The sequence below is a fragment of the Aedes albopictus genome, chromosome 1, assembly GCF_035046485.1.
Source record: "Aedes albopictus strain Foshan chromosome 1, AalbF5, whole genome shotgun sequence".
In the NCBI taxonomy this organism is placed as follows: Eukaryota; Metazoa; Arthropoda; class Insecta; order Diptera; family Culicidae; genus Aedes; species Aedes albopictus.
This window is the reverse complement of record NC_085136.1, coordinates 163,238,336-163,250,352: the sequence shown is the minus strand read 5'-3', so window position 1 is coordinate 163,250,352 and position 12,017 is coordinate 163,238,336. Positions and strand designations below refer to the sequence as shown.

Genomic DNA, 12,017 nt, shown 5'->3' with positions numbered 1-12,017 from the left:
GAGGAGGGGGGTCTAAGAAAGTGTGACAGTACGTATATTAGGTATAGGAAAAAAACGTGACAGAGGGGGGAGGGGGTCTAGAAATCCAGAAAAACGATGGGCGTAATAAATGAATCTTCCCTAAACTGCCGTTCTAAGCATATCTGTCCCATGTTGATTTTCAGCATTTTTCACTTTTTCCTCCTATCGGCATAATTGCATGTGTATTTTTATGTAAAATTGTAAAAGTCCTTAGTTTGTTCTGAAATTTCGAAAATAAATACCAAGTCATATTGTCCCATTGTTGCATTTCCAAGCATATCTGTCCCACTAAAAGAAATACAGTCAAAAACTGCGAAAAGTATGCGTGGAAATTTCAAATTTGCGTTGTGTTTCACAGCATAACTGTCCCGCTGGGAACTATTTATTCAAAAATGAAATGTTTTTTCGCGTTAAAAAAGGCAACTTCTGAAGTGGAATCATTAAGATATAATCCGTTTTAATAGAAATACGGCTGCGTGTGCCGTTGGGGTACTGTATTTGTTGATCAATTAGAAAAATACGTTATCAACTTTAATCGCAGTTTACTCAGTTGCACATTTTTGAACATGGTACAGATATGCTTATAACGGCAGTAAACCCTTTGACATTTTTGTAGGTGACTATATACCAAACAACTTTGTCGAAGACCGCAAAGTGATCCAATGTCTGTGAAAAAAGTTTTATCCTAGGCAAAGTGAGGCAAAGAATTGAGATTTCATTATTGATATTATTCCTTTACATGTACTGGGGAAATATTAATAATGTTTCACCTCACCTTACCTAGGGTATAACTTTTTTCACAGAAGTTGGATCACTTTGCGGTCTTCGACAAAGTTGTTTGGCATATAGTCACCTACAATAATACCAAAGGGTTTGATTACACAGCGTAACAAAAAATAACTTTTTGACTGTCTCAAGAGCAAACTTATGTGTCTCCGAAGGATTTTGGGCCGCTGAATCCGAATCCGGGCACAGATTTGCTCTAACACGTCACAATTTTGAGCTATACCTCAATTTATAGGCCAAAATATGCGATTTTGGGCTTTTTTGAGTGCAAGCCATTAAGCAAGGAATTTTTTTTTTCAAGCAATCAAAAGGTTAATTGGTCAATTAACATCTAAATTAACGATTCATGCAAAATATTTCATTTTACCAAATCGAATTTGATAGTTTTAAGCCATTTATGTTAGGTACGATATTTCCCATACAAGTCATCCTCCGAAAGTTGCATGCAAGTTTTTATACTAATATAAAATGCTTAAATCTATCAAATTTGATTAGGTTAAACGAAATATTTTGCATGAGTCGTTAATTTAGATGTTAATTGACCAATTAATCTTTTGATTGCTTAAAAAATATATTTCCAAGCTTAATGGCTTGCAGTCAAAAAAGCCCAAAATCGCATATTTTGCCCTATAAATTGAGGTATAGCTCAAAATTGTGACGTGTTAGAGCAAATCTGAGCCCGGATTCGAATTCAGCGGCCCAAAATCCTTCGGAGACACATAAGTTTGCTCTTGAGACAAAAAAATGTTGCGCTGTGTTATTGAACACTTACAGCGCCACCTAGCGCCAAAATTCGAAAACTTAAAATTTCTGCATACATTTGTCCAAGTTTTCCCATACAAACTTCAAGCGTTTTGAGCGCCCCCTTAGGCTCAACCAATTTTGCTCAAATTTTGAACGTAGCTTCTGGGAGTTCAAAACAACTGATTTAAGAGGTAAGACTTGGCATTTTTCGAAATTTTTGTTTTTCATATAAGTATGGGCCACCTTAATAGTCATAGAGCATATTTCTAGTGGAAACACTTCATTAATGCGAAGTTGGATGCATTTCCTCATTTTTTTGGTTTTTGTTTGTTTCTATAAATAAGCAGATTGATATTTTCAAAATTTGTTTCGATATACAGTTAGAGGAAAGACCAAGGTATCTCTTGATTTTTCCCGGGTGGAAAAACATTGTTTCCAATAACCATTTTTTTACAAATTTTGTTAAAATTTTGTGATTCTAGGACAAATTATTTGCTGTGTAGAAAGATTAATAAAGTTCTCTCGGTGCAAGTTGTCTAGAATAAGATGATATAGGCACAAACTTTTTAGTTTGCAGGGTTTACAATAGGCATTGTGCTCATAACGTGCGTTGATCCCCTGAAGTGATACCATGCGTTTTAAGCTCCTCCTACGTTTTCAAAATTCACATACATAACACAAGTTTACAAAATAAAATGAAAGTCGTGAACTTCTGTCAACGACCAAAATTTTTGAAGCACAATTTAGTGCTGATTTCGAAACCGACCTTCAAAAAATTCAAAGTAGAACAGTTTTTGAGTTTTAGCTCAATATCGAGTTTTACAACTTTTCAAAATATGTTATTTACTAAAATTCAAGTATATTGCGTTTTGTTCAACCAATTTTAAATCTTTTTCCATAAATTGAAAGCTGAATACAATACCATTCGATCATCTGAATACAGGTTTTGCGTCAGATTGATGAAATTCAAGATATTGACGATTTTTAGGGACGATCTTCTTAAATTTTAGCAAAATTCTCAAATTTTTTTGAAGAAATGTATTTTTTTTAATAAGAAAAAGCCAACTTAAAAATTCTTTCTGGATGTTTATTTGACATATCATATGTAGGCGAGTTACAGTAAAAATTTCAGCTCAATCGGTGTATTGATTACGGAGAATGAGATGTCTGAAGTGAGCGACTTTGCTTAAAAATAGAACAAAAATCGATTTCAAATCATCAACCTTGTATGGAAAGTCGAAAAAATTTCCGCTCTACTGTAATTTTTTTCTTTCGCGTTTTCGAACTCAGGGCATGATTCTACACCAAAAATGATCATCAGCTTACCGAGTTCAAAAATGCTGTAAACTAGTGTAATCAATGATCAATAGCTGCATTGTGGTGAACCATCTGTTGACTTTATAGTACCCTAGCCAAAGAAAGTTTTCGACCACGATATCCACGTTAGATCAGGGCAATTACAATCGGCCTGCCGAGATTTATCATTATCGCCATCAGTATAGGTACTGGCCGCCAAAGTCCAACAACCACACCCGCCGTTCATGGTCGCGAGTAGTAGGTAGGTATGGCGCAGCCACTGTGCACGTTCGAGTTAGCGCCTTGTAGTGTTGTGTATTAATAATTTCGATTATAAATATTCAGCAGTGAAAAGTGAGTAAAATCTGGAACAAACCATCATCGATGTGCCATTAGATGGAAAAGCTTGGAATCAAATTGAATTTATTTTTCTTTTTTTTTTTCAAACGTTTTGGTTTTGCAGGTTAGTGCTAATTTGGACCAGTACGCAATACGCATAATTTTGATGAATCTATCATGTTTTTTTTTCAAAAATCTAAGGATGATAGCAGATTAGCGTTAAATATTTTCCTGCGTTAACGTCGCGATCTTTGATTAAGTATTTCAAAAAGCAGAAAATTAAGGCTTGCGTAGCTGTTTCCGCTTTTTAGTGAATTCCTTTATGTAATTCATATACGGCAAAACGTTAATACGACAAAAGAAAAATGAGAAATTTTCCTATAAAAATCAAACAGTGATCCACATAGTATGAAAAAATGTTTCATTTCAATGCGTCACATATTTTACTCATAAGTAGTAGCTTAGCTTAGCTTAAACTTATATGTACTGCACATATCTATCTATGATTGCTACATCGTGATTGACCCGAACCAGAGTTCCACAACGAGTTTGGGGGACAACAGTTGTGTGGCAGTCAGTCTCGGAGTCAAGTACAGACATCACCCTTCCATCGGATCCAAACCGCATCCCTCCCGATAACGGGAACTTGCAGATAAGGCCAAGCTTGCAGTGATCTGTACAACTGTCGGCTAGTGGCGATCTGTACAACACGACGCACGAGGGCTTCGCAATAGTGAAAATCAACGGGGTGTATTATTACAGTTGTATGCCCGCACTACCTCCCCCCACCCCCAAGAGGGCCGATAAACTAGTTCTCATATATGCTGGCTTCGCTTTCAAGCGCACTACCCAAGTAACATTTTTTAGTCAAATAGACTAGAAGAGGTTCTTAGAATCATAAAGAAACCATAATGAAGGCCATTTGGTTTTATGACGGTTCTCAAAATTTGTAGAGATGTAGAGACTAACTGGTCATCAAAGTGTTACTTCGATAGTGGGATTGAGTCCCGTTGTCATCGGTGGAGATTTCAACGCCTGGACAATTGAGTGGGGTGGCCGCTCGGCTAATGCGATATGCTGGACCCTACTCGAAGGTATGGCTAGACTGTACGTGGATGTCGCGAAAGTAGGTGACAGAAAACCCTACTGTAGGAATGGGGCAGAGTCCGTCATTGGTGTAACCTTCTAAATTCCGGGTCTAAATCCTAGCTTGGAATAGAGCATAGGTTCCCAAACTTTCAGGTCGCGCGACCCCCTTATGCCAGCAGACGTAGTTTTCGCGACCCCCCATAGAAATTCCCTCATTTGATCTCTGTTACAGTTAAATATTTTACTGTCCCTCGCGACACCCTGGAGAAAGGCCGGCGACCCCCCTGGGGGGTCGCGACCCACAGTTTGGGAAACCATGGAATAGAGGGTAGACAATGGATACAAGAACAGTGGCCATTTGGCGACTCAATACAGGGTGGAACATGGAGGAAGACGGCCACAGCCGAAGGTCATCGACCGTCATCGGGGATGACTGGTTCTTCGATAAGCCTGCATTTTTGGAGTGATTGCTTATGGAGGGTAACGCCGACTATCTATCCAACGATGATCAGTCAGAACCCTAAGCCGTGCAAGTGACGCCGCAATTCCAAGGCGATCCCTACCCAGAAAAGGACGGAAACTAATAAACTGCTCTACTAGTGGTGTCCAGAAATCACGGAGCGTGCATCCTGCCTAACAGCTAGCAGGAGGATGCAAAATGCTCACCCCGATAAGGGTAGAATGGACCGAAGTGAGGCCTACAGGGCGGCTAAACTGGCACTGAACAATGAAAAATAAAGCACGAAGTTGGGCGTGCTTCCCAAACATCTGCCAGGCAACAAACACGACCCCTTGGAGTGATGCCTACAGAGTAGACATGGCCAAAATGAAGGGCGAGATATGCTGAAGTTCACCATGCGAGGGAATGATAAACACATGTCTGAATATTCATAGTCAGCTGTTTTATATATTGACTAAGAAGTTTAGTTAAGTTAAGCTGTTTTATATATTGACTGTGAAGTTGGTAAAGAAGTTGGTGAATCAACAAGACTTTTAATCCTAGGCTACTTCATTTCGAAACCCACGGCTGGACTTTCCTTCCGAAGGAAGAACTCACATATTGTGAGTTTTGTCGGGAGTGGGGTTCGATCTTAGATCCTCAGCGTGGAAGTTTGGACAACTCAATGCCGAAATAGTCATGCTCACGCCTTTTCCCCCAATGACTGAATATTTTGCATCCTGAATTCACGCGTGTTCCAGTAGGTTTTCGAGAGATTTTAGAACAATTCAAGGGTATTTCAGAGGAATTCTAGGAATATCAGCGTACATAGTATCAGAGGGATCCAGGGGATTTCATGGAGTTTTGAGTTTTAACATGAGAGTAGGGTGGATGTACCAAATATGGCACTACTAAGGAAAACTATTTGTACAAAAATAACAAGAAGACCAGCGAATGTCATCAATATGTTAAAAGGTAGCTAAGTTTCCACACTTTACATGAAAAATATAGAAACGGAGCCAAAACTACTTTTAGTATTTATTACAGCGTGTGCCAATGATAGGAACCCTGTACCAATTATGGTTACATTTTTTAACTTCGGTTCCTTTTCGCACTATTTGCATGCATTCCTTATGGGATTAGCCATAACTGGTACACTATGGCGAAAAAGGGTGCATGGAAGCCGGAATTGTAAGGAAAATGATTTATTTCTACCATAATTTGAGCAAAATGTTAAGTTTAAATGAGTGCAACCATCTTTTGTGAACGTGATCTGTTGTTCACAATTTTTTCCTTGTTGGTTTACACCGTTAAAGGGTGAAAATCAACTATGGCGAATGATTGGTACTATAACCATAATTGGAACACTTACCCTATCAGACGATTTGATGGTATTGAAAGTAGATCCAACGAATTTAGGAGGGGGTCCTGGTGGGTTTCAATGGCATATCAGGGTATGGATGCTTCATGGGGCTGAATGAGGCATTTCAGGAAATTTCAGAAGGTTCAGTAGAGTTTCAGAATGTTTTAAGGGGATTTCAGGGGTCTTTCATTAGCGCCAGGAAGATTGCAAAGGAGTTTTAGAGGAGTTTAAGGGGCGTTTTGAGATGTTTCAGGGGGTTTCAGAAGGGGTTCGATGAGTTTTAGGAACGTTTAAGGGTTTCCAGGGGTGCTTCAAGGGAATTGTAGACGTTTTCAGGGGAAGATAGATGGTTTCTAAAGCGTCTCCTTAACTCTTTGGAGCCGGAGTGGTCATATATAACCCAACAGAGAAACGGCTGTATAAATTCACCCATTCGATAAAATAGAATACTGTCTTCGGCAAAGTTGTTGCATTGAGTCCTCTATTAGCGAAAAATGGAAATATTTTTATTTGGGACTTCATTGATAACCTGAAAAACAAAATAATTGGCATAACCGTTGTTCTTAAAGCTTAACTTGGATGTGGGTTACATTTCCGCGAAACTCTTGAAATTTCAAATGTCATTCACAGCCACTACCGGGATATTCCAGGTCAGCCAAACTACCTTGGAGTTCAGGACTTCCGGTCTACACTCGTTACAACAGCCATATCTGCTATACTGAGTAACGTTGCATTTTTATCCGTGATTACTGAACCAATCTGAAGTCTACTTTTTTATTATAAATCTTTGGGACAAGCAGGTTCGTCCAAACTGTTCTACAGTGATGGTTCGCTCGTTAGATGGGCTGTCTCGATGATTGGATGTTCACTGGTTGAGGCAAACTAAAAAGCACTGTCAATGTCAAATCGATGTCAAAACGAGTTTTATGTCTGATCGCCGTCGCATCGCAGCTCCTATATACAGAACGTTTGTGTAGGCATGTGTGTGTTTTGTGACGTATTTCTTGTCACTTGCGTGTGTCTACAGCATTTTTATCAGTTGTCAGTTGGCCCAACAAACGAACATGATTCGCTAATCGGGTCGCAGTCGACTGTAATCTTGACTCTTATAGATTGTCGACTACGCAGTCCCAGGGTTCAAAAAAAAAAACGAGTAGCCGATAATCTATAGAATATTACTATAATCTGCTGAGATCCCTGAAGCTTTTGAATTCTCAAATGTCATTTAGAGAGACTATGGGAATGTTCCAGGTCAGCAAAACTATCTTTGAGTTCAGAACTTCAGGTCTACACTCGTAACATCAGCTAAATCTGACATACTGAGTACGTTTCATAATCAATCGCGGTGACTGGACCAACCTGAAGTTTACTATATATTATTATGAATCTTTGGGACATTGAGGGTCGTCCAAACTATCCTGAAGTTTTGCTCTTGATAATAACAGTAGTTATTTTCACAATAAACTTTAAACTGTAATCTGTAACCCCCTGGCATATCATGAGTCATTTCAAGATAGTTTTGGGATATTCCACATTCACAACACTACTCCGAAGACCATAGCTTCAGGTCTACACTTGTGATAATAGCTTTTGTCACTACTTTAAGTAGTGTTACATATTCCACTGTACTTACCAAAGTAGTTAGAGGAACAATAAATGTTGTTTTATATTTTTGGGATATTGTGGGCTTTCTTACTGTTATGAAGCTTAGTTGATAAAAACAACCACTGCAACTTTCAAAAGGCTTACTGGACACGATAGATTTCAAATCGTAGCTTTGTATAATGATAAGAGTTACCGTTACACCCGCAGACTTTGAGATCTGAACTCAAGAACAGTTTGGATGACCTAGGATATCCCGACTGATCTGATGTTGTTCATTGAATTTTCAGAAGACTTACTGGACATGATAGATTACAAATCGTAGCTTTGTATAATGAAAGAAGTTACCCTTACAACCGCAGACTTTAGGATCTAAACTCAAGAATAGTTTAGATGACCTAGGATACCCCGACTGATCTGATACTGTCTATTGAACTTTCAGAAGACTAACTGAACATGTTAGATTACACATCGTAGCTTTGGATAATGAAAGAAGTTACCGTTACACCCGTAAACTTTAGGATCTAAACTCAAGAACAGTTTGGATGACCTAGGATATCCAGAAAATATATTCTGCATAATATTCTACCGTTTTTATGCTATTGACCACCAAAACTACGGAAAAACGTAGAAAAACTCCATAATAACGCTTGGAAAAATTCCGGCTTCAAAGGGTTAAATCACTTGAAGTCCTTACGGTGCTTTGGAAATTCTCATTTGAACCCTCTTAAGTAGGACACGTTTAGCGTGCCTGTCTGGGTCATATTGAGCCCAACCCCTAAAAATATAAAATGGCAGCGCGGTGATGGAAACGCACGCGTCTGCCTGAAGTTTCTTGAACCACCCTTTGAAAATATTAATTTTCTCCATGTATTGCTAAGCTAGAATTACAAAGTTTACAATGTCTTTTGTTTTACCATGTCATATGAAAAGTACAATTTCAAATCCCTTAATACTAGTAATAAAAATTTCCCTAAGCAACGTGCTTTGCCGCTTTTCTCAGTAATAAAACCCCCGTCGACAAAGAGCGTGTATTTGTCACCTTTTTATCATCTAATCATGCATCATCAACGATACCCCACATTGGCAACAAGCAACTATAACTATACTCTACCGCTGCCCGGGCCAGTGCAAGGCGATCTTTCTTTGCATAATACTTCTCGCGTAGTAAGACAATATAAGACGGCCACGTCCACACACACCCACATTTGTGATAGGCCGAACGCGACGTTGAAGTCCTACCTACCTACATCAAAATTGAAACTAATTTAGTCGAATTCTAGTCCAGCCATTAGTTCAGTAGACTGTCCGAACGCGAGTCGATCGTTTCCTACTCATATCATGAAATCTCTTCACTTGTGCGTGGTCATCCTTGGGATGATCATAGTGTTCTCCGGGTTTCTGTGCGACGCTTGGCAATGCTCCCGACCAGGACGGTTTCGAGATCCTGAAGAGGAACCGGAAAGCTGCAACTTGTACGTGACTTGCATCCCGGATGGAGAGGGATCGTTCACCTTGAGGAACGATCAGTGCAGCTCCGGAAATCTCTTCAGCGAAAAGTATCAACGGTGCATATCTGGAGAGTCTTGCGACAGTTTGGAGGACTTCTATTCCATCGAGTACGAGTGCAAAGAATGCGGGAAGTTCGTAAACGTGAAGTCCCAAGACTGCAGGCAGTTTGTGAACTGTTTGAAAACGAAAGATCCTGGAGTGTTTGTCCCTATCAAGCAGAACTGCCCGAAAGAACAGGTCTTCTCAGCGAAGACGCTAACATGTGTGGACGAAAGTGACTATCAGTGTCCACCAAAAGTGTTGAAATTTCTTTCGGATTTTGTGTGTCTTGGAGTTGGACAGTATCCAGATGAATCTGTACCGAACTGTCAAGGTTACCGACTGTGTTCCAAATTGAAGAATGGAACACTTGTTTCGGAAAACTTTTTGTGCGAAAATGACTTCATCTACTCGGAAACAGAGCAAAAGTGTGTGTCGCCAGATAATTATGATTGTCCGGATGATGGAAACAGCGACTTTGAATGCCCCGGAGTAGGAAGATACCCAGATAAGGTATCGAAAACATGCGAAACCTATTACAATTGTGTGCAGAATTCGCGAGGAGAACTCAAATCAACTCTTTCAACGTGCCCTGGTGGAACAATGTTCTCCGCTATTACGTCCAAGTGCGTGTCTGCCTCGGAGTACGTTTGTCCTACTGCATTAGCAGAATTGGATCTGTTCGAGCAGCAGTCGACCAATGAACCGGGTATTGCACGGCGAATTGCCGATGAAACAGAAATCAATGATTGCAGCAATTCCGGAAGGCTCGCTAATGAAAATGACCAAATGTGCAAAACTTACTTCTTATGCTCTCGTGATCCTGATGGTAACTGGTTCAAACAGCTGGTACGATGCCCATCCGGAACGGTATTCTCATCGGAAAGGAAACGTTGCTTAGATAACACAGAATTTACTTGTCCAACTACAACGACTGAAGAATTGCCAACACTGCCTACTACGACCACGGTGGAAGTACAGCAAGAGGAATGTGTTGGAGCAGGTCGGTCTCCAAACACTGAAGACGCCACGTGCAAAACCTTCTATCTGTGTTCTCTCAACTCCGACAATGAGCTGGTTCGAGCATTGTTCCGATGTCCTGAAGGATCCATTTTTTCGACGGAAACCAACAAATGCATCAAAAACGACGGAACACATGGCGACTGTTCAGGAGACCATGATGAGTCCATTGAAGACAGTTTTGACCAATCCGGAGATGGTTTAGATCCAACAACCAAACCAGAGGTTCCACAAGTTACGGAATCCCCACCAGTCACAGAAACAATCGAAACAACCGTCAATACAATTACCATCGTGGCAACTGCGTCTTATGAGTATCCCTGCACTGCAACTGGCCGCTTCGCGGATATCAATTCTATCGACTGTAGATCGTACTTTTTGTGCGCGGAGGATGACACCGGAACGATAGTTTCCACCCATATCCATTGTCCGTCCGGTATGGTGTTCTCCAGGAACAGCAACAAATGTGTGGCATCGACGAGGAATTTATGTTAGATTTTCATTATGTTTTTAAGTTTCATTAGTGTCATTGCAATAATAGGTCTCTTCAAATTTCGTATTAGATGCCACAATGATGCTACGATTGAGCTGTTTCTTATTGTTATATTGATTTGGCAACTATTTCAAGTCGTGATTATTAGAGAATCGCATTAGAAAACAAATTTCAAATTAAATTAAATTATTGGTACGTGTTACTAGTTCTCTTTTTTATGCCGAAAATCGATAAAATGCGCCGTTGAAACCTACTACATTACTACATTGGAAATAGTTATCTGCATGCCGAAATATAAAGCTTCGGAAGCGTAGACTGTTGTACATATTTTGAATCGGTAAATAGTGCAGACTTTGGTCTAAAAGCCTCCTCGTAAGTAGAAAACACAAGCTCCGGGGACGGGATTTTTACACGTCGCCCATATCGCCGCAGTTTTTCGGACCCATCCGCAACCCAATTACCGTTACCGGTGGGTACTTGCTATGGATCTGCTATGATTGCGGTATCCGTCTCCCTAACAAAACAGTTGCTGGGCTGCGTCACAGTGTGCAGGTTCGGCTGCTTTACTTGCACTGTGACTTGTCAACTGTGGGTCTTATCAAGGCCGGGCAACTTAGGCCTCCTGTTGGGTGATTGCTGTTCGCGGATTTCTCGGAACAAATTAAACACTTGGGAGGATTCGTGCAGCCTTGTGTCTTATGGTCTTCTGAGGAGCACCTACACACACAAGTCCCATAACTTGTGTCCTGTTTCCTGATACCTAAGGCAAGCCTCCGGTGGCTCGTATATGCGCAGCGAACATACCGATCAGCCCACCTTGAGCAGCCCTCAAGACTTCTCTACTTTAACGGGCTTGTTAGCGTCCGCAACAGATAGCTGTACCGAGACCACCTGTCAACAGGGCCTTTCCGTAGCCTGCGTAGGCTGCGGTGGCCATCTGTACCTTGCACTGTTGCCGTAGTGCCATGACGATCTCTTCCACGTCAGTGATCTCGTCTAGATTGTTCACCTTCAAAGCTGCCTCCGCTGTAAGAGCCTTCATCTCGACTCGCCGAGGACCTCTTCCGCCAGACTTTTGTAGACGGCGCCATTACGCTTCTTACCGCGCTTGAGCTCGAGGATCATTGCACCTGTACGAGCACGTCTAATATTGCGCACGCCGACCTTTTCGAGTACAACCTTCCCAGCTTTTCGGGACGCCTGGCTGGGATCCGACTTACCGGCATTACTGCCGACTTTCGGGGTTAACACCCGCTAGTCTTACCGCCACTGCC

At 40.9% G+C, this 12,017-nt stretch overlaps 1 protein-coding gene across 1 annotated transcript in view; it reads right to left on the bottom strand.

Moving 5' to 3' along the window:
• The window catches only part of LOC109427655 (protein singed), a 130,519-nt gene extending 120,346 nt beyond the window's left edge, over positions 1-10,173 (bottom strand). The window contains exon 1 of the mRNA XM_062845701.1: positions 10,035-10,173. The gene's annotated coding sequence lies outside the window, so the exon portion shown is untranslated. The remainder of the gene's footprint in view (positions 1-10,034) is intronic.
• Positions 10,174-12,017: the final 1,844 nt, after the last annotated feature.